This window comes from Felis catus, chromosome A2 (assembly GCF_018350175.1).
Source record: "Felis catus isolate Fca126 chromosome A2, F.catus_Fca126_mat1.0, whole genome shotgun sequence".
Taxonomy (NCBI): Eukaryota; Metazoa; Chordata; class Mammalia; order Carnivora; family Felidae; genus Felis; species Felis catus.
This window is the reverse complement of record NC_058369.1, coordinates 139,060,923-139,082,888: the sequence shown is the minus strand read 5'-3', so window position 1 is coordinate 139,082,888 and position 21,966 is coordinate 139,060,923. Positions and strand designations below refer to the sequence as shown.

The window sequence follows — 21,966 nt, the reverse complement described above, 5'->3', positions numbered from 1 at the left end:
GTTGGGGAAGGCTGAGGGGATAACAAGTTGTTGTTGTTGTTAATGTTTTTAATGTATATTTACTTTTGAGAGAGAGGGACAGAGTGTGAGTGGGGGAGGGTAGAGAGGGGGAGACACGGAATCTGAAGCAGGTTGCAGGCTCCGAGTTGTCCACACAGAGCCCACCAACACAGGGCTTGAACCCATGAACCATGAGATCATAACCTGAGCTGAAGTCAGATGCTCAACCAACTAAGCCACCCAGGTGCCCCAAAAACAAGTTGTTTTGATGGGAAAGAGGGTCAAGAGTTGTGTTTGACCTATTAAGTTTTGAACACATTAGACACTTATACTTTGTTTGTTTGTTCGTTTTTAGAGAGGGGGGATAGGGGCAGAGAGAAAGAGGGAGAGAGAATCTTAAGCAGGCTCCACACTCAGCACAGAGCCCAATGCGGGGCTTGATCCCATGATCCAGGGATCATGACCTGAGCCAAAATTAAGAGTTGATGCTCAACTGACTGAACAACCCAGGAGTCTCCATACTAGACATTTTTAATCCTCACAAAAGTTTTCAAAATAGATACTATTATCATCCCATTTTACAAGCAAGAGAGTTGGATGTCCAGGGGTATATTAAATTCCATTATCCTAAGTAGTGAAGCTAGAATTCCTTCTCAGGTCTTTTTGAAGGTCATGAAACTTGAAGAGTTCCAGAAGTGTCCCACTGCCCCCTCTAAAATGTATCCAATAAATTTCTGGATCTTTGAGGGCAGAGACTACTCAATTTCAGTCTCCCACATCAGTCAGCATCAGTCCTAGAAAAGCAATAATTTCAGAATGCTCAGGGTTTTAAACATATATAAGCATTATTTGAAAGTGAAATCGCTTTCCCATCCCAAGAAGGATGAGAAATATATTCTTGGGGATATCCTTCCTTCAGTATCCTGACTAAGGAGGTGAACTTGGGAGGTGGGAGGACTGCCTCCCATGTATATATAAGTACTTGAGAACTGCTTTATTATCGTACCTTCTGCTTCCAAGGAAAACCTAAATTGCTCTGTTAGTAAACAAAATAAAAGAACCGAAACAGAAAGGCAGACTTTACAAACACAGAAGTTACAGAATAAAAGCCTGCTTAATAATCTCCACATCATCTTTTGGAATTCCTTTTGACTATAGCCATCTTAAAAGCTGTGGTCTTATTAATAATTTAAACGACTGTAACAAAAAGTATGGCTTAAGTAAATGTCACATTTTTAAACACGCATTTGTGTATTACTAAAAGCCTTTATGAATCAGATAATAACCTTTCTGAATCTAATAGCTAGAATCTCCCTATTCATTCATTAGTCCTGTGATTTATACCTAACGCCTGAGTTTCCACTGTACTTGGAGAGCTTCCCTCTGTATTAATTGGGGTGTGTGTGTGTGTGTGTGTGTGCGTGCGTGTGTGTGTGTGTGTGTGTGTGTGTGTGTGTGTGTATAACCAGAATAACCCTTTAGTTCTCTTAAACTTTCTAATAGTTGGTATTTTGTTCCACAGACATAACCATATTTCTAAGAATATATTTACGATTTCAGTTGATCCAATCTGCTCTCTAAGACTATTAAACTGAATGTAGAGCTTTGATCTTTTACAGTATTCTACGTGAATGAACTTTGCATGAAGCAAATGATTCTTTTTTTTTTTTAATCTTTATTTTTGACAGAGAGAGAGAGAGACAGAGTATGAGCGGGGGAGGGGCAGAGAGACAAAAGCACAGAATCCAAAGCAGGCTCCAGGCTCTGAGCTGTCAGCACAGAGCCCGATGAAAGGCTGAAACCCCCAAACCTTGTAATCCTGACCAGAGCCGAAGTTGGACACTTAACTGACTGAGTCACCCAGGCACCCCTGAGAGCAAAATGATTCTTGAATAACAATGACTGTAGGAGAGGTGAAGCGCATATGACGAATGTCCCCCATAAACATTCCTTCGGCTCTGTGAGACATGTTTTACTCAGTATGAGTCTTTTTCTCCTTAAAACAATTGTCATCCATCAGTGAAAGATAAAAATCAGAGTTCTTGGCCTTGTTGTAGAAATGAATAAATACAAATTTGGGCTAATTAAGACCTGTGAATCAATAATATACCTCAAAAAACTAGAAACATCTATGAACTTCAACTGAAGATTTAAGATAATAAATGTGAGAATTGTTACCTATAACATGTTTGGCATATAAAAAATAATGCTTGGGTAGTAGAAACTGTTACATGTTCCCAACTGAATGACACTACTTAATTATGCACTGGAAAACCAAGCAGAATTTGAATCAGTATTGGGGCTCCTGGGTGGCTCAGTAGGTTAAGCATCTGACCCTGGCTCAGGTCATGATCCCATGGTTTGTGGGTTCGAGCCCCGCATCCAGCTGTATGCTGACAGCTCAGAGCCTGGAGCCTGCTTCAGATTCTGTGTCTCCCTCTCTCTCTGCCCCTCTCCTGCTCATGCTCTGTCTGTCTGTCTCTCTCTCTATCTCTCTATCTGTCTCTCTCTCAAAAATAAATGGATATTAAAAAAATTTTTTTAAAGAATTTGTATCAGTATCTTTTTTCAGGAAAGTATAAAGCAGAAAACGAATCAGTGCACTATTACACTGGTCTGGAGACACGGCTATTTCATGCTCAACATGTGATGACCCTTCTACGTGCACCTAAATGTAGCAACAACTTTCAACTGTTGCCCAAGAGTTCACTAAGACCCGGCTCCTGAGTTACCAGAAAACATTTTGTAGAGTCACCAATATAAGAGAGAATGATAGTGTGCTTACTATTTCCTTTGCCTGAGTTCTTTCCTACAGACATCTGCGTTTCTGTGTTCAATGTCACCTTACAGAGAGGCTCTCAGGGACAATACTGTAGAAAACAGAATCCCATTCCCCACTCAGAACTCTGTATCTTGCAGCTCTGCTTTTCTTCTCAGCTTCTGTGATCACTAGACATATGTTGAATTTATTTATGAGCATTGAGACTTTTTTGTTCGCTGTCTGGTGCTTAACAGATAGGTGAGGCTCAATAAATAAATGTCTGTGAAGCAAATGAATAAATCTTTCTATGCATTTAAATATGTGTACCTGTTACATATGATACATAAGGTGGTCTTCATTCTGCCCAAGGTGAGGAGCCATCATAATGACTGTGCAAAAGCTGAAACCTTGAGAAGCAACCTTAATAATGGATGAGAAATTTTTTTTTTTATTTTTCCGGAATCTTTCAAATTTGTTGTTAAAACATTAAAAAATTATCTTACTGTCAGCTCTAGATGTATAGGTAACATCAACAACACAGGAAAACTTACATATATATAATGTTTATTTTACTTTTGAGAGAGAGTGTGCGCGAGAGAGGGACAGAGAGAGAGCGGGGCAGGGAAGGGGGGGCAGAAGAGCCAAAGAAGGCTCCCAGCTAACAGCAGTGAGCCTGATACGGGGCTCAAACTCGTGAACCAGGAGATCATGATCATCAGAGAGGCCAGAACTGGGCACTCAACCCACTGAGCCACCCAGGCACCCCTAAAACTAATACTTATTTAGCACGCTGTAATTTAAAGCATCAGAAACACTGAAAACCAAACTGTTTTCTTTCTTTGTAAAAATATGAATCAAGAGTAGTTTGAACATTACTGGCCTTCATCTCGTCATATAACGTGGAGTGAGCATCTATTACACCTTGGTGAACTGTCATAACTCCTCTCTAAGTTAGGATCAACTGAACCACCATTTTATTCATTGTGTTTTTCACATCGCGAAATGCCTCTGATAATTCTTTTAATGTGATTGTCGTTGTTGTTGTTTTGGTTTGGTTTTTTGCCAGCGTCACTTCTGGGACCTCTTCGTTTTCTTTTCCCTTTGCAGTCCTCCCTCATTTATGTTCGTATATAAGGTCACCTTCGCTAAGTTCTTCTGGCCCCAAATCTAGAGGCCCTGGAACCAATGCAACTTCACCATTTCCTCAGGAGGATCTTTTAACTCCATTTACATTCGGTTTGAATCCTGCCCGGTGATTTGCACAATGTGGTAAATGTTTCTGTGGTACTGCACAGATACTGCCTGCTTTTACCTCCTGCCATAATACTTAGATGTTTTCAGTTGCATGCTTTATGACACATTTCTCCCCAAACTCAGTTAAAGTTACATGATCTCTAGTTACAGTATCAACAGCCTGTCCTGAAGTCCATCCATATACAAAAATGGGCTTTCGAAGTTAAAACACCCTCATGGCCCATTGGCTGGATTAATGAAGTTGTGTTTGGTGGTAAACAAATTTTCACATTTTCCAGTCCCCAAGAGAAACAGAATGACAGTCATCGTGCTTTAAAAGTCAAACTACTTGGCCTACATCATCTCTTTACAGCTGGGAAACCAGGAGTCAACACAATTACACACTTTCCTTTCTGTGCGTGGGCTGAGTAACGTGTGTGTGGTCACCAGTTACCGATAGCCTTTGCAAAAGGTGATGTGAAGGTCATCGGATCATGATTGGCATTTCCTATTTACGTAACGATTTGCGGGCCAGGGAGCTAGCAGCAAAGTTTATACTTTATGCAATTGCTCAGTAAATATACTGTGAACACTGAAATTTAAACTGTGTCGTTGAGGGAAGTCAGTTGTGTTGTTTCACTAAGGTAACTGAAATTCATGCATGTTGGAACTGTGCGAAGTGAGGAATTCATATACTTCATATATATAGATATGAAAGTATGTGTTTCTGGAACCCAAATTTGTATTGTCCTGAAAGAGAAAAGCAACTTAATAAAGCATAGAGCAAAGAATATAAACCTAGCCAAGTGATAACAGAGAGAAAGAGCTAGAAAGAAGAGAGTAAAGGAGAAAATCACGTCTTGTCTCCGTAAGAAGCAGGAATTTGCTTAGACTGCGTTCTTCAGCTAATTCAAGGAATTTATGGACACAGGAACCAGGAAGGATAGACTGAGTCATCCTGTCCCAGCATCAGGAGACTGTCTGGAAGAACATTCGGCTTGATTTCAGTTTGAACGGACTTTGTCTCCAGAGACTGCTTTCAGGCAAATATCCAGCAGGCATCAGGTAGCGGAGCCAGGGGGACTTCAAGCCCCAGAGCTCCTACCGCCCAGGGAGTAATCAGTACACCGGCCATGCCTTGATGCTATGAAATAGGAAATCCACACTGAGAGCGAAAACAAGGGCCTGAGCAGGTGACACTGTTTTCTCAGGGAAAGGAGAAACATACCTTATTTTCCTTTCAAAGGTGGAAAACTGGCTCCTGAGCTCCACTCCACCTGGCCAGACAAGCCTAGTCTCACTCCACCAGCATCTTTCCTTATCAGCACAGCTTTCCAGCCTCATTTCAGGCATTGAGTCTCACAGACTCTTACCTTCCCCCCACTCACATCTGCCAGCTAGAAGCCTTGGCCAACCCCATCCTCCCTGGGCTGTGCTACTGTCTTTGCTTTCCCAGTTGGTAAGGAAAAATTTAACCTCCTAGTCATTTCCTAGATCCAGCTCTAGAAAGCTGTGATCAATCATTTCTTTCCCTTTCCCTAAAGAGAACAATGTTCATCACCCAAGTTCCCCCTCCATGGTTACTTCCCATCCCCAAGCTATCAGTTAGATGTCCCCACATTATCTCCACTGATTTCTTATTTGGAATCTTTCATTACAAACTATAAAATGGTGAAGGTTATAAAACTATAAAATGTATTTAGTTTTTGTCCCAGAGAATGGACTCAGTTATTCTCATTTACCTTTCTTATCTTACCTTATCTTCTTACCTTATCTTCATGCAATGGAATACTATAGGTAATGCCCATAGACCCCTGGGTGGGCTGCAGTCAATTGACTTCTACAATGAAAGATGCAATACTCAAGTAAGCAAAATGTACTTGACCTTTACTTAACCGTATGACCTCATGTGACCAGGTGACCTTGAGCAATTTATTTAGCCTCTAAATGCTTTGGTTTTATCATTTGAAAAATGGGAATACTAACAAAGCCTACCTCATAGAAATGTAATAAATGAGTTACTATGTACAAAGCTCTGAAATAATGTCTAGCCTATAGTGTGTGCTCCATATGTTAGATTTATGGTTTTTGGCAAAATATGTCATTTAATCCTAACAACACTACAATGTGGGCGCTATCATCATCTGTTTTAACGAGGAAAAAAACTGAAGCACAGAGGGTTTAAATAAGTTTTCCAAAGTCACAATGTAAGTAAGCGTTCACCTCTATGAACTCATGCAGTCTGACTTCAGAACTCATTTTCTTAATCTCAGTGTTACGCTGCCTCTTGAGAGAATTGGTTTTGAGAAGACAGGGCTCATAATAGAATATATATTATATGGAAATATACTTGGGGCATATAACTCAACTGCAGGTCAGGTACTTATTAAAAACATTTCCAGCAGATCCACACTCTCTTCAGACTAATGAGGGGATTAGGCCATTATTGTAATTATTCTTTTCAGAATTGAGGTCTCTGTAAAGGAAGCAGTGCAGTTTTATAGAAAGAGTATTCCCTTTAAAGTCTGACCCAGCTCTCTATCTACAGGCAAGTGATATAAATTCTCTGACTCTGTCTGATCGTCTGTAAAATGTTAATGTCAGTGCCAACGTCATGGCATTGTCCTGTGTATTAAATGAAAATATATGGAAAGCAGTTAGCACAGTCTCGTGCACATGGTGGATACCAAAATTATTAATTGTTTCCTCCTCTAAAAATTACATATTGGAGTTTTTCCGGTGATAAAAAGAGTAATGCCCTCCACAATAATGTTGTTCTCGTAGGGAAGAGAGCCCACGCCACCCTTTCATACACACAGTCAGTCGCCAAGTGTGAGGCTCAAGCTAGGAACAGATCCCCCTATCTTTTGCTTCCCGGGGGGGGAGCCTTCATCCTGAAGTGGCCGCTGTGGGAGGGGGAGTACAGGCAGAAGACTGTCTTCCTTTCTCTTTTATCCAAGGAGCAGAAGTGAGAGTCTTGTTGAAACCTTGCCTTTCCCTCTCTCCTTAAACACTTGACATTTTCCGTATCTTTCCTCCTTTTAATGTCATTTTGATACCATCATTTCATTATCGGGTTTCCCTTACAAGAGTACTTAGATTTCAGTCCTGGAGAATTACAGTACAATAGCTATTTCCTTTGTAAGCATTGCCAGGTAAAAAGACATAAAACTGGAGTTGGGAGGACCAGAAGTGAGAAAAAATGAGCAATTCTATGAACTATAAACTTGACCAAATATTATGTCTACCTTCCTGATGATGGATCTGAGTGACCCCATGTAGCCAGGACCAGGTGTATCTATCTATACACATGTATATACACACACACACACTTAAGCACATACACATGTATACATACATGTGTGTGTACACATAGGAATTTGTTATAAAGATTTGATCTTACTCAGCTGGGTAAACTGGCTAGCAGTCTTTGGAAGGCTGTTCTCTTCACATCTGAAGCCGGGGCTTGAAGTGCATAAGCAGACAGTTAGGAAGGATAGGTGAATGCAAAGTGGATGAAAGCGAGGACAACCTGGAATCCGAACGCACGAGCTAGAGCCCATGAGGACAGACTGAAACCTAAATATGTTCGCGCTGCCTTTGACCTTGGTAACGTGGATATCCTACAGAAACCAGGTTCCTCCTCACAGAACTAAACACACACACCTTATCTCAGGCAGCGGAGAAGCTGGAGAAAGGTCCAGGACACCGTGGAGCAGTTACGGGCCCAGCCACCGCCATACTCCAACAAGGTGAGCCAGCAGGTAGGAGACAAGGTGTGTGTGCCCTCCAAAATGGCAGCCACCTCACTTCCACCCTCGGAATCTTCTACAAGAATTTCTTTTGGGTCAGTGTAACCAGAAACATACAGAAAAGGGCATTCTGGTAAATGTAGTTTGGCTTGGCCAAGTCGATACAGTACTAACCTATTTTATATATATATATATATATATATATATATATATATATATATATGTATATATATATATATGTATATATATATACATATATATACATATATATGCTTGAAATATATACTTATGTGTGTATATATACGTGTGTGTGTGTGTATATATATATATGCTTGAAATATATACTTATGAGTGTGTATATGTGTATATATATATAGATATATATATCCCCAAATTTAGCATCTTAAACAAGAAGCATCTCTTATCTTGAAAAGCATCTGAAGTCAGGAATCCAGGAATAGCTTAGCTAGGTGGTTCTGCCTCAGTGTCTCTCACAAGGCTGCACTTAGCTGTGGCTGAAGTCGTCTGAAGGCTTGACTGGGTTGAGGGTCTACTTTTCCCAGCTCCGTCATGTAGCTGTTAGCCAGAGGCCCGAGTTCTTTACCGCGTAGACTTTTCCACAGGGCGGCTTACAACACACCCGCAGCCTGCTATGGAGGGTAGGATTGGAGACAGAGACTGAGAGGCTGTCATGTCTTAACCGAGTCTCGGACCCGACACACTAGCACTTCTGCCGTATTTTATTGGTCACACCGTCCATCCCCAGTACTGTGTAGGAGGGAACTACACAGAATGTGAATACTGGAAGATAGAAATCATTAGGAAACATCTTTTTTTTTTTTTTTAATGTTTATTTATTTATTTCTGAGAGACAGAGAGCAGCGGAGGGGTAGAGTGAGAGATAGAGAAAGAATCCCAAGCAGACTCTGTGTGTCAACACAGAGCCCAACACAGGGCTCAAACACACCATCTGCAAGATCGTGACCTGAGCCAAAATCAAGAGTCAGCTGCTCAGCTGACTGAGTCACCCAGGTGCCCCTAGGGAACATATTAAAGGCTGCCTGCCACAATGTCACATCTGCATGGTTCTGTAACACCGCTAAAAAAAAAAAAAAAAAAAAAAAAAAATGCCTTCAGGGTGGCTCAGTCGGTTAAGCATCTAACTTGATTTCGGATCAGGTCATGATCTCAAGGATTGTGAGTTCGAGCCCTGAATTGGGTTCTGCCCTGGCAGTGCAGAGCCTGCTTGGAATTGTTTTTGTCTCTCTCTCTCTCTCTCTCTCTCTCTCTGTACCTTCCCTGCTTGTGCTCTCTCTCTCAAAATAAGTAAATAAACATTAAAAAAAAAAAAAAAAGTGCCTTCAATTTCAGGGTAGAAAATTGGTTCTCTTCTGATTAAGGAGTGGTATCCTCTATTCATTTTATCTATGAACTCCATCCACTTCTCTGGAAACAACGCCTTTAATACTAATGTTCTTCTTTTGTATTGGCTTCTCTTTTACAGTACATTTTTACAAACATTGTTACATTTGAGCCTCAGACAGATAGTAAGAGGACAAAGCTGGGGTTCAAATTCAAGTCATTCTGTTTCCAAGGTGAACGTTAATTTTACATGTCCACAGCTAACTTTACAATATTTGCCTTGTCAAAATAGCCATTCTGTATTATTAATATTACTGAAAGGTTCATAACCAACTGACATAGTTTAGAAAAGTTTCTCCTTCTCTCCCATTACAAGTAATTTTTTTTAGCCTGACTAGATATATTCAGTACTATGTTCCTACTTGCCATTTTAAAATCTAATTACATGCTTTATGCTAGTTTGTATTTTTGTATCTGTGAAGTATATGGGGCATAGCTTTCTCAACTACAAAACATCTTGCTTAAATATAGTTGCATACATTTTAATGTTTTCATCGTTTTGTTTTTTTTTTTAAGCTAGTGAGTCTCCTTACGTAAATTGTTTCTTGGATGTAAATTTGACAACTTAAAGTGACAAACTACTTTCCCAATTATAGCTGGTAGTATTTAGCTACTCAGTATCTTTTTGTTACGGATACAACCTGTGTAGCTACAAAGTGGCTTCTCTGAACCACAGAACCATGGTTGGATTTCCAGATTTTAGCCTCTTTCCCTATTTGGTGAATTGACCCAGTAATTCAACGGGAAGTGAAAAAGGAATCCTAACAGTCTGCCTTCCTCTCACCTCTGAGCAGTATGCGCCTTCTCATCTGGCTCCTGCTTCTTCCTTATAATTCTCTATAGCCCAATTTACCCCTAAATAAAGATATTTCCATGTCTTGAAGGCACAGAGGAGTCCCCAAAGCGTTTTTTCCTTTGCCAAAACGGCATCCTCCTTTCCTAGTCCTGAGAGAAAATATATTAATACTCTAGCATTTTGAGTAATAATGTCTCTGTTCCATCTCCAGTCCTGCCTCCACCCTGCTACTGATGCACTTTGCACCTGAGCCATTAGGATGGAACATAGTTTCATCTCTCTCCAGCATTTTCCTGTTTACTTTTCTACCATTATCCCACTGAATATGCTCCTTAAGCAACTGGTTAACTCCTTACAGGACTCACAAAGTTGTGTGTTCTTGAAGCAATCTACCAATCCTTCTAGAAGTTTCTGGGTGAATAGGGTAGAATGATCTCACTTTATGGTTTTAGTGTTTCATAAAAAATATATTTGTAAGTGGCCACTTATATTTTGTGGGTTTATCTTAAGGTATGTTCTTACCTAGCACTTTGTTTAACTTACTTTAATTCCTCCTACTGTGTTATGCTGTGATTTATCTGCTGATGGAACTCTTCTTTCTCCAAGTCACTTTCCCTGCATTTTTATTTCCAGAGTGCAGCAAAGGGTCTGGCAGATAGTCATCATTTACTCGGCGATGACTGGAATAAATGTGCTCTTCAATGACCAAAGTCTTCTGCCAGGTTTTATGTAATATCTGTCCCCCTTGTCATCGTGGGATGGTAGTCTCTGAATCAAGGGGGTTGTTGACCCCATCCCGTCATTTCCATGTAGCTCTACCCTCCTACACCCCAATGAGAAACAAACACTGAGACAATCTTCAGGGAAAAGGATTTGCGCAGAAATGCCATCTGGAGGTCCTCGTGATATCCCCGCCCTAATGTGAAACGTTTGTCAGGGTTCCTAGTTGCAATCAACAGATAATGGCTAGGGCTGATTAAGCAAAAAGAGAGTTTATTCAAAGCATATTCAACGGTCTTAAAATTGCCGGGAAGGCTGGCGAACCAGACTTCAGGCTAATTCTCAGGAAGAAAGCCCAAAACCTCACAACAGAATTGGCCTGATGGAAAAACCTGCTGTCACTGCTGCTTTCCTTCCCACTGAGTACTAGAGAAAACTTGGCAGTGCTCCCCTTCATGCTACTTCTGTGCCAGGAACTCTGCCTGAAACCCTCTGGGAAACTGCCCCTGCCACCACCAAGGCTCAAAGTTTAATGCATCTGTTGCCACACGCCCAAGCCAAAATGGAAGCTCCTGTCAAGGCCAATACCGTCCTGTTGCTTCTTGACTGACCCCCAGTGCCTGCACTTTATCGACTGGCTGTACTGGGAATTTAAATTAGGACACGTGAAGAAGCAGGGCGCACTGTAAGAATTGTGTAGGAATTTACTCAAAGCCTTAAAAATCTTTCAAAGGAGATGGTTCAATGTTAAAATTGCAGCTACACTATCAGAGACCAATTCAGACTTGCTGCTATGACTTATTAACATTTTCTTTTCGACACTCAGCTTTGAAACATTAGTTTCCCCAAATCTAGGTGAGAGTTTTACTCCAACATCCAGGAGGATGAACACTGGCCAAAACAGCCCATCTAATTTCTCTTTGTAGAATCACGAGACTAGATTATGACAGAAACTATGACTTTATGTCCCTACTGATAACCAACTTCAGATGACCTGTTTATGGTACCTGTTCATGAATCATTTGGTTGAAATCAATTAAATGTGACATGATGGAGATGCTAAAGGAAGGATGTACTATTCATCTTAGGGCAAATATTATTTGTATTTCTTAAATTGGAAAGGATTCAGGACACAGGTTATAATTTCCTTCGTTATTTTTTTCAACAGAGTGATAGGATGTATTTTGACAATATCAATTTAGATGTGCCACATTAAAAAAAATTTTCAGAAGTGAAAATTAAGCAGGATCATACTGATGGAAAATGTCTAATTCACAGTCATCTTTCAACACCTTATCCTTACAGCCATATTCTATAACTTCAAAAATTATTCGTGAAAATTTTGAGAACCTGGTGTCATAATTTTTGCTTTAAATTTCAATGAGTTTTCTTTTAATTCCATTTCAACCACATGTTTATATGGCCAAAATCAACTCATTGTTTTCCCACAAAAGTATTCCACTTCCGAGATCTGAAACTCACCAATCCCTTCTCGGACGATGCCATTTCCCCCCTCTCTTCTTTGATATCTCCTGAACCCCATCTCACTGCGACTTCCAGACCCCACATATCTCCCTATTATCCTACTGTATATCATCTTTTTATAACTTGCCTTGCCATCCAGCTGGGCCAAAATCCCATAGTCACATCATAAATCTTTACCGTTAGGTGGCCTTCACATTTCTCTGTCTCAGCTTCCAAACCAAAGCTGCCACACTTTCCTGAAGACAGTAATAAAATCATACTGATGGGATTATTAAATGTGTGCTCTCTGTGGGTGACTGCCCTAGTGTATGTCTATCATTTCTTGTCGAAGTCCTAATTCTCAAAAATGGTTCAAAGAAATATCTTCTCTCCTTAAACTACCCCCTACCTCCTACCTTTGGCAGGTGCTTTTTTTTTTTTTTTTTTCTTTTACTCAATTGAACAATCACCTCCAGTTGCCTGCCCAGGGATAAAATGCTGCACATATTGGTAAAGTCTATAGCATGAGTATGTGAGATTTTAGTGTACTGTCCCCAAGGCCACAACTCTGGTTTAGGCTCATATTCAAAGGCAGATTTACATGAAGCAAATGCATTAAGCTTGGAGACCCTTCTTTTATACCAATCCCAAGACCCTGGAAGGGATCTGTGTTCATTTTCTATTACAATGTAATAAATTGCTTCACAATTTAGGAGCTTAAAACAACATACATTTGATCTCACATTTTCTTTGGTTCAGGAATCAAGGCACAGCTTAGCTGGATCCTGTCATAAGGCTTCAATCAAGGAGTTGACCAGAGCTAGGATCTCATCTAAAGGCTCAATGAGGAAAGGATTGATGTCCAAATTTATGTGGTAGTTGACAGATTGTCAGTTCCTCAAAGGCTGTTGGACTGCTTCAGTTTCTAACTGGCTATTGGCCAGAAAACACTCAGTTTCTTGCCACATGGACCTCCCTAGTACCATGCTTTATAAAAGCCAGCAAGGGAGTATGCTAGCAAGATGGCAATGACTGTCTTATGTAACTTAATCCCATTACCTTTGTCACATTCTATTGGTTAAAAGCAAATCTCCAGGCCAGCCTAACTCAAGGAGAAGAGATTACACAGGATTATTAATTCCAGGAGACAGGGACCACTGCAGCCATATTAGAGCATGCCTAGAGTCACAGGGCTCTACGAATTTGTTCAGTAGGTCATATATTTTCATAAAATTGGGAAAAAAATAAGATATACTAACTACAGTTGGTTAAGACTAAATCTGTTTCCACCTCAACAGGCCTTCCATCTCATGTCCCCCAGCAACACCCACACCCCTTTGTCAAGCAGCATGGAAATGATCACAGGAATTTTGTATAGAGACAAGAGGTAATTGAGTTGGAGATTATTTGTGGTGAGTTTACTGTGGTCTGTTAACTGGTTCATACTCACTGCCTTGGGCAGCTAACTTATTGCTAGTTTCTCAGGCATAGGAACAGTTTCAAGGAATATGCCAATTACTTACTATGCTGACTCAGTCAGCTTTGCCATACAAAGCAGAGGTCGTATCTTAATATGAAGGTATTCTCAGGTGTTCCAACACTGTCACAGTTAGGAAATGAATTACGAGATTTGAAAGGTATAGAGCCTGAAGCTTGTGTGTGGGAAATTCAATCATTGGTGTTCAGTACAAGTGGAGGATTCAGTTCTCATCAATGTCTAGTCGAAACAAGTTCTGCCTTGTCAAGAATATATTCAACAATGTAACATATATAATTATAAATGTACCATTTATTTTGTTTTCTTTTCTGACAGCTAATGTGTGAAGTAGAATTATTAGATGTCCTGTGTGTAAAACAATAGCACATACATCTCTGGACAAAGTTTCATATATTCCATCATATCGGAATCCGTGTTAGTGTGACATTACCAATAGCAAATTGTAAAATTAGAAGAGAATTTTCTAAATTATCAATGATTTCTTTAAAGCTGTGGTGAATCATGCCGCAGGACAGAAAATTATCTTTCCATTCTCCCTATAGACTCATGACTTTTTTTCCTTTAAATTAATATTTGATACTTGGTTTTGTATTACTTTTCTTAAACTGTCTAATTGTGTAGGCATCAGGCCCCACAAAAACTAGATCTCCCTCATTTCTGACCACCATTGTCCTACACTCGCACACGCAACTTCCTAAATGACCCATTGCCATCCCAAAGTCTTCCCAAGGAAACACTCCAATCACGTCACTGCCCTGCTGAAAAGTCTTTACTCTCCTCCCATCACAGAAGTCATCTAAACTCTTCAGTTTGGCAAGGTAGGGTCCCAGTCTAACGTTTAGTTGGTTGGTTTTGTTTTCCTGCAATATAGATACTTGTTACCACAAAAACATCACTTGGGTGCCTTCTCTCCCTATTTCCCCTTTTCTCTCATTTTTATTTTTCACGGTCTTGTTCATTCATTAAGACCTACCTCACGTACTTCCTTTCTGAACCGCCTCTGCTCTCAGAATGTGACAGTCTTTACCCCCTTCTGTGTGTCTATTAGTGTTTTAATCTGTGGGGAATAGGCTTAGGAATTCCCTGAACTTGCACCGATGGGTTAACAAGGCGTAAAGAATTAGAAAGCCACAGGATGAACACACCCAAGTTTGGGTAAACAAGATTAGGTAAATGGGGCAAAGTCCCTCAGTATAGGATCAAGGCATAGGAATAGGAACTTTCAGGATGAAAACATCCAAGATTAGGTAAACAAGATTAGGTAAATAAGATTTGGTAAATAAGATTAGGTAAACAGGGCAAAGGCCCCAGTATAGGACAAAAGTATAGGAATAGGAAATCTCAGGATGAAAACATCCAAGATGGGGTAAACAAGATTAGGTATTCAGGGTGAAAACGCACCCCCCCAACTTAGAAAGCTGCTTTCACAGGAGGGAAGGACCAAAATAGGTAAACAGGTAAATAAGACTTTAGACCAGCAGGGTGAAGTTGCTCAGAGAGGAGCTAATTAGCAAAAGAAAGGTACCTTGATGACCCTGAGGTGCATGCTCTGTCTTTCTTGTCCCCTAAGCCAATTCAGGTAAACAGACTTGGCACCTCATGTATGCTGTAAACAACCTTCCACCCAGCACCAGAATTTTGTTTTGTGTTGGTCTGAACCCCTAACACTGCATATCTTCAAAACCTCTTTTCCCCATGCCCATGAGTTAATGTTCACAGTTTCATTGTCTTTTTGTGCACACCCATCATGCTTGTGAGCCTTCTGATCCTAATAAAAACGGAGCAAGGACCTTACTCGGGGCTCTTGTCTCCTCCTGGACATTAGCTTCACTTGCATTTTCAGTCCCATGTCCCACTCTCTTGCTGGACAAGAGGGAACTTCAGACCCAGAGTCTATGACATTAGTCTACTCTCAATGGACTTATGTTTTATCATTGCATATTGTATCTCCTGATTTTTGTAAACCCTAAATTCTTTGAGAAAAAAATGTTACTTTTTTTTTATCATTTGTAACCTCTCTAGCGCCTCATAAGCTATATTTGCAGAACAATAAATATTATTAGCTATGAATGATTGGATGAACAAATAATGACTCATTTAACAAATGAACCTGTTCAAATGCTATCTCATCCATTCATTCATAACAAACAAATATTTATTGAAGCCATGCTATGACCCAATACCTGTGCATTTCTGAGATTCTAAAAACATGAAAAAACAACAATAAAAATGCAATCCTTGCCCAGAAGGAGGTAACATTCTAGTGAGGCAGACAAACATTGATCAAAAAATCCCACAAGTTAATATAAAATTTCATTTTCAATGGGGTTTATGCAATAAAGCTAACTGAGACTGTGGAATTGTACATGTCGGATTTCAACCAGTCAGGACAGTTTCACATATATTTCCCATAATGAACAAGAAGATTACAGTTCTCCTGTTTATTTTTAAATTACCTTCTCTAAGGAAATAGCTACATTGCATGGTATTTCATTTAACCACTTTCATAATGTTTAATTCCTTAACTAATAATTAATTTGATCTTGCAAATTTTACAAGATTAGAGCAATAGTTTGTCCCTCGTTTCCGAAAATTGGCGCGTTCTTGGTGCTGCTATCTGAGGGCATGAATGAAACTGAGAAGCCCCAAGGGCAGGCTCAGTCTTTTCTTTGGGTACAATACTCCTTTTGTCAGAGACCCTGGCTACTGGTGGCTGAGCTTATTGTCTGTGATGCTCTTGCTTAGTCTGTCAGCCACTGGCCAGTGCCTTAGCTTGCATGAATCTGCCTTATCCTGCAGCCTACATTACAAATTGTCTGCTGCTGGGATTCCCACATTAGAGTGTTATGGGTTCAGTTCTTTCCCCCTAAGATAAAAGTATTGGAGTCCTAACCTCCAATATGTCAGAATTAGCTTTATTTAGAGATAGAGGCATTTATTTACAGAGGTAATCAGGTTAAAATGAGGTAATTAGGGTGACTCTTAACTTAATATTACTGGTGTTCTTATAAAGGGACATTTGGAGACAGAAACAGAGCAGTACAGAGGAAAAATATGTGGAGACGCAGAGAGGATGCCATCTACAAGCAAGGAGTGCCTGAGGCTTCCAGAAACTCTGAAGTAGACACAGTCCTCATAAAGAACAGACCCTGCAGATGCCTGATCTTGAACTTCTAACCTCCAGAACTGAGACAATACATATCTGTTGTAAGCCACTTAGTTTGTGGTACTTTGTTGAAGCAGCTTTAGCAAACTAAAAGGTTATATTTCCATAGAAAAAGAAGTTATGCCAAACTAATGTCTGCTGGATATTTATTCTCTAGAGTTTTTATCTCTCTGTGATTATTTACATTTAAGCCTAAATGCAAATTCAGAAACAGTCCCTAGAGTCAAAATTGTATATGGACACTAAAAAAAAATAATAACTGAAAGCTCTCTTGATACGAACACTTCTTTTCTGGAACTGTCTTCAACATCCCCAGGCCAACTTGGTGGGGGCTTCCTCCTCAGTATGCTGCTACCTCTGGCAGTATTAAGAGGGAGCTTAGCCATGACACCCTACGGGGTGCAATGAATGACAGCAAAAATGCTCCCGAGCAAGCAATCAGAGGGGAGCACAGGGAGCACAATGTCGTTTTGCAGTAAAGTCCCTTGATGCTCAGGCTGCTACCATATTAACTTTAGAAATGGAAGAGACCATTGTATGTCCTGGCTCAGTGTGAAAGGTATTTTAAAATTCATCCAAATGGCTGTTCCCTGTGAAGGAGTGGCTGCAAACTTCTGTTCCTTTCATAATAGGACAGCGGGAGGGTGCTTTTCCATCTGGGCTTAAAAGGGGGACAGAGAGTCACTAAATATATTCACCAAATAAGAGTAATTGTTATTTTTATTTAACCTATTTGGGTAAAAATGAATTTTTGTAGGTTAATAATTCCTTTCAAGAAATATCTTTTGAGTACCTACAATGTGTCAAATGTTGGGAGTGCACAGGTGGGCAAAAATAGGCACAATGCCATTCTATGGGAGCCAGCAGACTATTAAAGAAAATAGATAATCTTCTGTGTATGTAATCTCTCTCTGCCTCTTTTATAAAAAGATGTTTGTGATGGCATTTAGGGCTCACCTGGGTAGTGAAGGATAATCTCCCAATCCCACGACCCTTAATTTAATCACAAAGTCTCTGCCGTATGCAGTGGGTTAAACAATGTCCTAGAAAAATTCTTGTCCACCTGAAAACTCAGAATGTGACTTTATTTGGAAATAGGATTTTTGCAGATACAGTTAAGCAAAGGATTGAGATGAGAGCATACTGGATTAGGGTGGGCCCTAAATCTAACGAAAGTGTGCTTGGGAGAGACAGAAAAAGACAGAGTCACAGGGAAGCAGGCCACATGAAGATGGAGACAGGGATTGGAGTGATGTCACGAGCCAAGGAACAGAAGGATCCACCGAAAACTGGAAGAGGCAAGGAAGGATTATCTCCCAGAGCCTTCTGAGAGAGCACAGCCCTGCCAGTGACTTGATTGCCAACTTCCGGCTTCCAGAACTGTGACAGAATGAATTTCTGTTGTGGAAGCCACCAAGTTTATGGTAATCTCTTGAGCAGCCCTAGGAAACAAATACACCATATAAGATAATAAGCAGAGGACCCAGGAATTAGGATATGGACATTTTGGGAGGCCACTATTCAGCGTCCCACACCTATTTCACCGTCAAAAGGGCAAGTGCCCTCAAGCAGGCCCTGCTTGGTGCAAGCAGCTCTCCTAGCCTTTTATCACACTTGATGAGACAAAGAGGCAGTCGCAAATCTGATAGTGTGCTATGATCAAATAAGCAACTCGGGAGTACAATAAGTCAATGGACCTCCCTCCCCAACGTACTCAGGAGGTGACAAGTAAAGGGAAGGAAAAGATTTGAGCAATACACGAGCGCACATTTTTAAATGATAAATGAAATACACCATGAGACACGTACAGGAGAGGACATACCATCAGATGTTATTTCTGTGATTCAAACAGTAAGACTCAAAGAAACTTACAAAGAAAAGAAATTTTGACTTGAGGCAAGCAGTGGAAGTTTAATGAAAGAAACAAGACTTGAAGTGGGTCTTCCCTCCTCGCTGCCAGGAGACAGGAAACCATTCTGCCGTCACTCAGCAGACATGAACCAGAGTACCCCACTCTCTGAGCCTTACCATTTGCTAACCTTAGAGTTTCCAACCCTTGCCCCTGTGTTTCCTCACGGTCCACAAATCTCGTCTTCCCTTTCTTACCTATCACCTGACCCGTTCTATTACTGTGGCTCCAATCCCACCCATTTCATTATTTCTTTCCACCCCCTTGCCTACTTGGTCTTTCACCACACGGCTCCTGAAACCTCCCACTCAGGAATTAGTCTACACATCTCCTCTCGCCTCCTCTACCTTGTAGGAAAATCACGAACTAGGACAGATTGAAATAGTTCCAAATTCCACGCTCAGCTGGGCCCTCGGTGCTGCTCGCTGTCTTTAAGAGTCTCCTGGTTACAGGAGACTGATGTTTGCAGTAGCCAACATCACCACACTCTCAAACACCTATCCTAGCACTGTGAACGTCTGCCCTCCTCGGATGATTTTGCCTCCTACTTCAGAGAGAGAACTGAGGCTAAATTCCTTCCTCTTCCTGCTTCTTCCATTAGTTTTCATCCATTCTTTTCTGAACATACACTTTCTCCTTCACAACAGTTTCAGTAGAAAATGTGCTAAGTCAAGATGAGTACCTCCGCCTGTTCTTCTCAGACAGCTCTGTTAATCTCTGCTGATGGCTCAGACTGAAGGGAGGAACACTGAGAAACTGTTCAGATACTCCGTGCCCGGGAGTGGGGTTTGTTGACAGTCACCTTCACTACAAGGAGTCCTCTTGTGTCAGATTCTTTTTTCTTGGGCTGGTCAAGTTAAAGAAGGATCTCCTAGCTACTGCCTGGAATGGAGAAGCCTTGCTGCCACTAGCCGAGAATCAGTAGGGGAAGAGAGCTGGGAATCCCAGCACCCAGGATGGACACTTTCATTCAGTCTCCCTGTGTTCAGCGTGGTATCCTTGTCCCGAACTCTACCTCTCTCTGATTTACTCTCTCCAGAGAATCAGTCCACCAGCTGCGTATGACTGAGGGGCATATTTGGGGAACTCACTGCTTCTGAGACTTCACTTTCAGCCAACACTCTTCTTTTCAGCCCTTGCCCCACTTCTGGAGCAATGAGGGACTACTGTGGCCAATCAGTCCCTCAGCTGTCCCCTCTGCTGACTTGACATTCAGTTTTCTCGGATCTGCTAAGTCACTTACCACTGACCACTGACTACTTTCCAACTTCCCAAATTTTGTTCCTGTCATCTCCTCTCACATAAATTATTTGCTCTTGGGGTTTTATGTGCTCTTGAAAAAATCTGTTTACACTCATTAGCAGAGTCTCAAGGATGAAGGGAGGCAAACATATGCTCTCTAAATACATTTCTGTCCTGCAGTCAGAACATACGGATTAATATTTCATTCCTGACCCTGGTAGTATATTTTTAAAAATTTTTTAATGTTTATTTCTTTTTGAGAGAGAGAGGCAGACAGAACATGAGCAGGGGAGGGGCTGAAAGAGAGGGAGAAGAGGGAGACACAGAGGCCAAAGCAGGCTCCAGGCTCTGAGCTGTCAGCACAGAGCCTGACATGGGGCTCGAACTAACCAGCCATGAGATCATGACCTGAGCCTCAGTCAGACACTTCACCGACTGAGCCACCCAGGCACCCCCTGACCCTGGTGGTGTATTAAGGAGCATTCTGCCATATTTAACTATTTTTATCCATTTTGTCTTCAGCTTTACTGTCAACCTTTCCCCAGTCCTGTATACACAGATTAATTACACCGTATCATGTCCAGAAAGTTCAAAGTATAAACTATGAAATGATGAGGTATATTACGGGAAAAGTTTTCTCCTTGGGAAAGGATTAAATCTTGCAATTGTTCTTTCCAGGCATTCCCAAGGGCCACTCCCAAGGCTCCCTTCTCTGTGTTCTTATCCTACCTTCCAGGCTTGAGTTTGCTAAACTCCACATTTGATTATGCTGCAGCCCTGTCTGCAGATTACAGCTGACCAGCCTATTTCACTAATGGATACTCTTGGGATGTTTCTGATCAGCCATCTTCCTAAGAGTCCCGAAGTCTTCATACATTTTTTATTTTGACTATTTCTAATGAAAATTATATCTTTTCCTGCTTTGGGAAATTGGAACATTTCAAACAATTTTTTTTTCCCCTGGGAAGCTCAAGGTCATCATTACAAGCATCAGTTAAAGTACAGTTGATGCTTGAACAAGAATGGTTTGAATGCAGATTTTTGACCGCACAGGGGCTGGGTGCCTCTAACCACCTCGTTGTTCAAGGGGCAAGTCTATTCTGCTCTTGTGAGAGCTACAGTTGCCCTGCCAGACAGACGTGGTCTCTCCTCTGTGCCCAACACTGCATCTTACCCTTATTACTCTTTGTCATTACCACCCTTCTGAGATTATAATTCCTTTTTTTTTTTTTTTAATTTGTCCATCTTTGTTGATTTTGAACTCCCTGGAGGCAGGAGGCAGGAAGGGAGAGACCATCCCTTTTTCATATGAGAATTCCCCACTCCTAGCTTAGTACCTTTGTTTAGTAAATGCTTGACAACTGTGTATTAAATGAATGAATGGGACTGTAAATTATATTAAACAAAGAGCCAAATAAATAATGATACCATTCACATAACCGTGACCATGTAAATTTAGTTCAAGTAAGTACACGAATAAGTTTTCCTGTATGGAAAACATTTGTGTTTTTTTTTTTTCTGAAGTTAACAGTTGTCCTTTTTTATTCCATTTGCTTAAATTATCTATTTACGTATTACTAAATATTCTTAAGGGATGCTTTACAAAGTCTATAATCCATCAGATAATATGTCCGTTGCATTTTACCCCCAAACCTGTCTCCGGCTCAATTCAGGACTGTGGATCTTCTAGCTTCACAGCAAAGCAGTCACCTTGCTTCCTGCTCCTTACCTTTTCTGTGCCGAGTATCCTGTCACCTGCATCCCACATCTTTTTCTTTCCTTTCCTTTTTTTTTTTTTTTTTGTCTTTCTTAAAAATTTTGCTCTCTGTTGAAAGAGCACCTGTCTCTATATTATTTTAAGAAAGGGGCAGAAGTTGGGGCACCTGAGTGGCTCAGTCAGTTAAGCGTCAGACTTCAGCTCTGGTCACGATCTCGTGGTTCATGGGTTCGAGTCCTACCTTGGGCTCTGTGCTGACAGATCAGAGCCTGGAGCTTGCTTCGGA

The 21,966-nt window shown here is 40.8% G+C and overlaps 1 long non-coding RNA gene across 3 annotated transcripts in view; it reads left to right on the top strand.

Annotated features, from left to right (window-relative positions):
* LOC123384002 overlaps nucleotides 1-16,861 on the top strand; it is a 287,319-nt gene extending 270,458 nt beyond the window's left edge. The window contains exons 6-7 of one of the 3 annotated variants that reach the window (XR_006594474.1): nucleotides 13,447-13,535; nucleotides 16,660-16,861. This is a non-coding gene — a long non-coding RNA (uncharacterized LOC123384002). Of the gene's footprint in view, nucleotides 1-7,670; nucleotides 7,915-13,446; nucleotides 13,561-16,659 lie in introns of those variants that run through there. The other 2 variants (XR_006594473.1, XR_006594475.1) reach the window with 2 other exon arrangements.
* The last annotated feature ends 5,105 nt before the right edge of the window (nucleotides 16,862-21,966 follow it).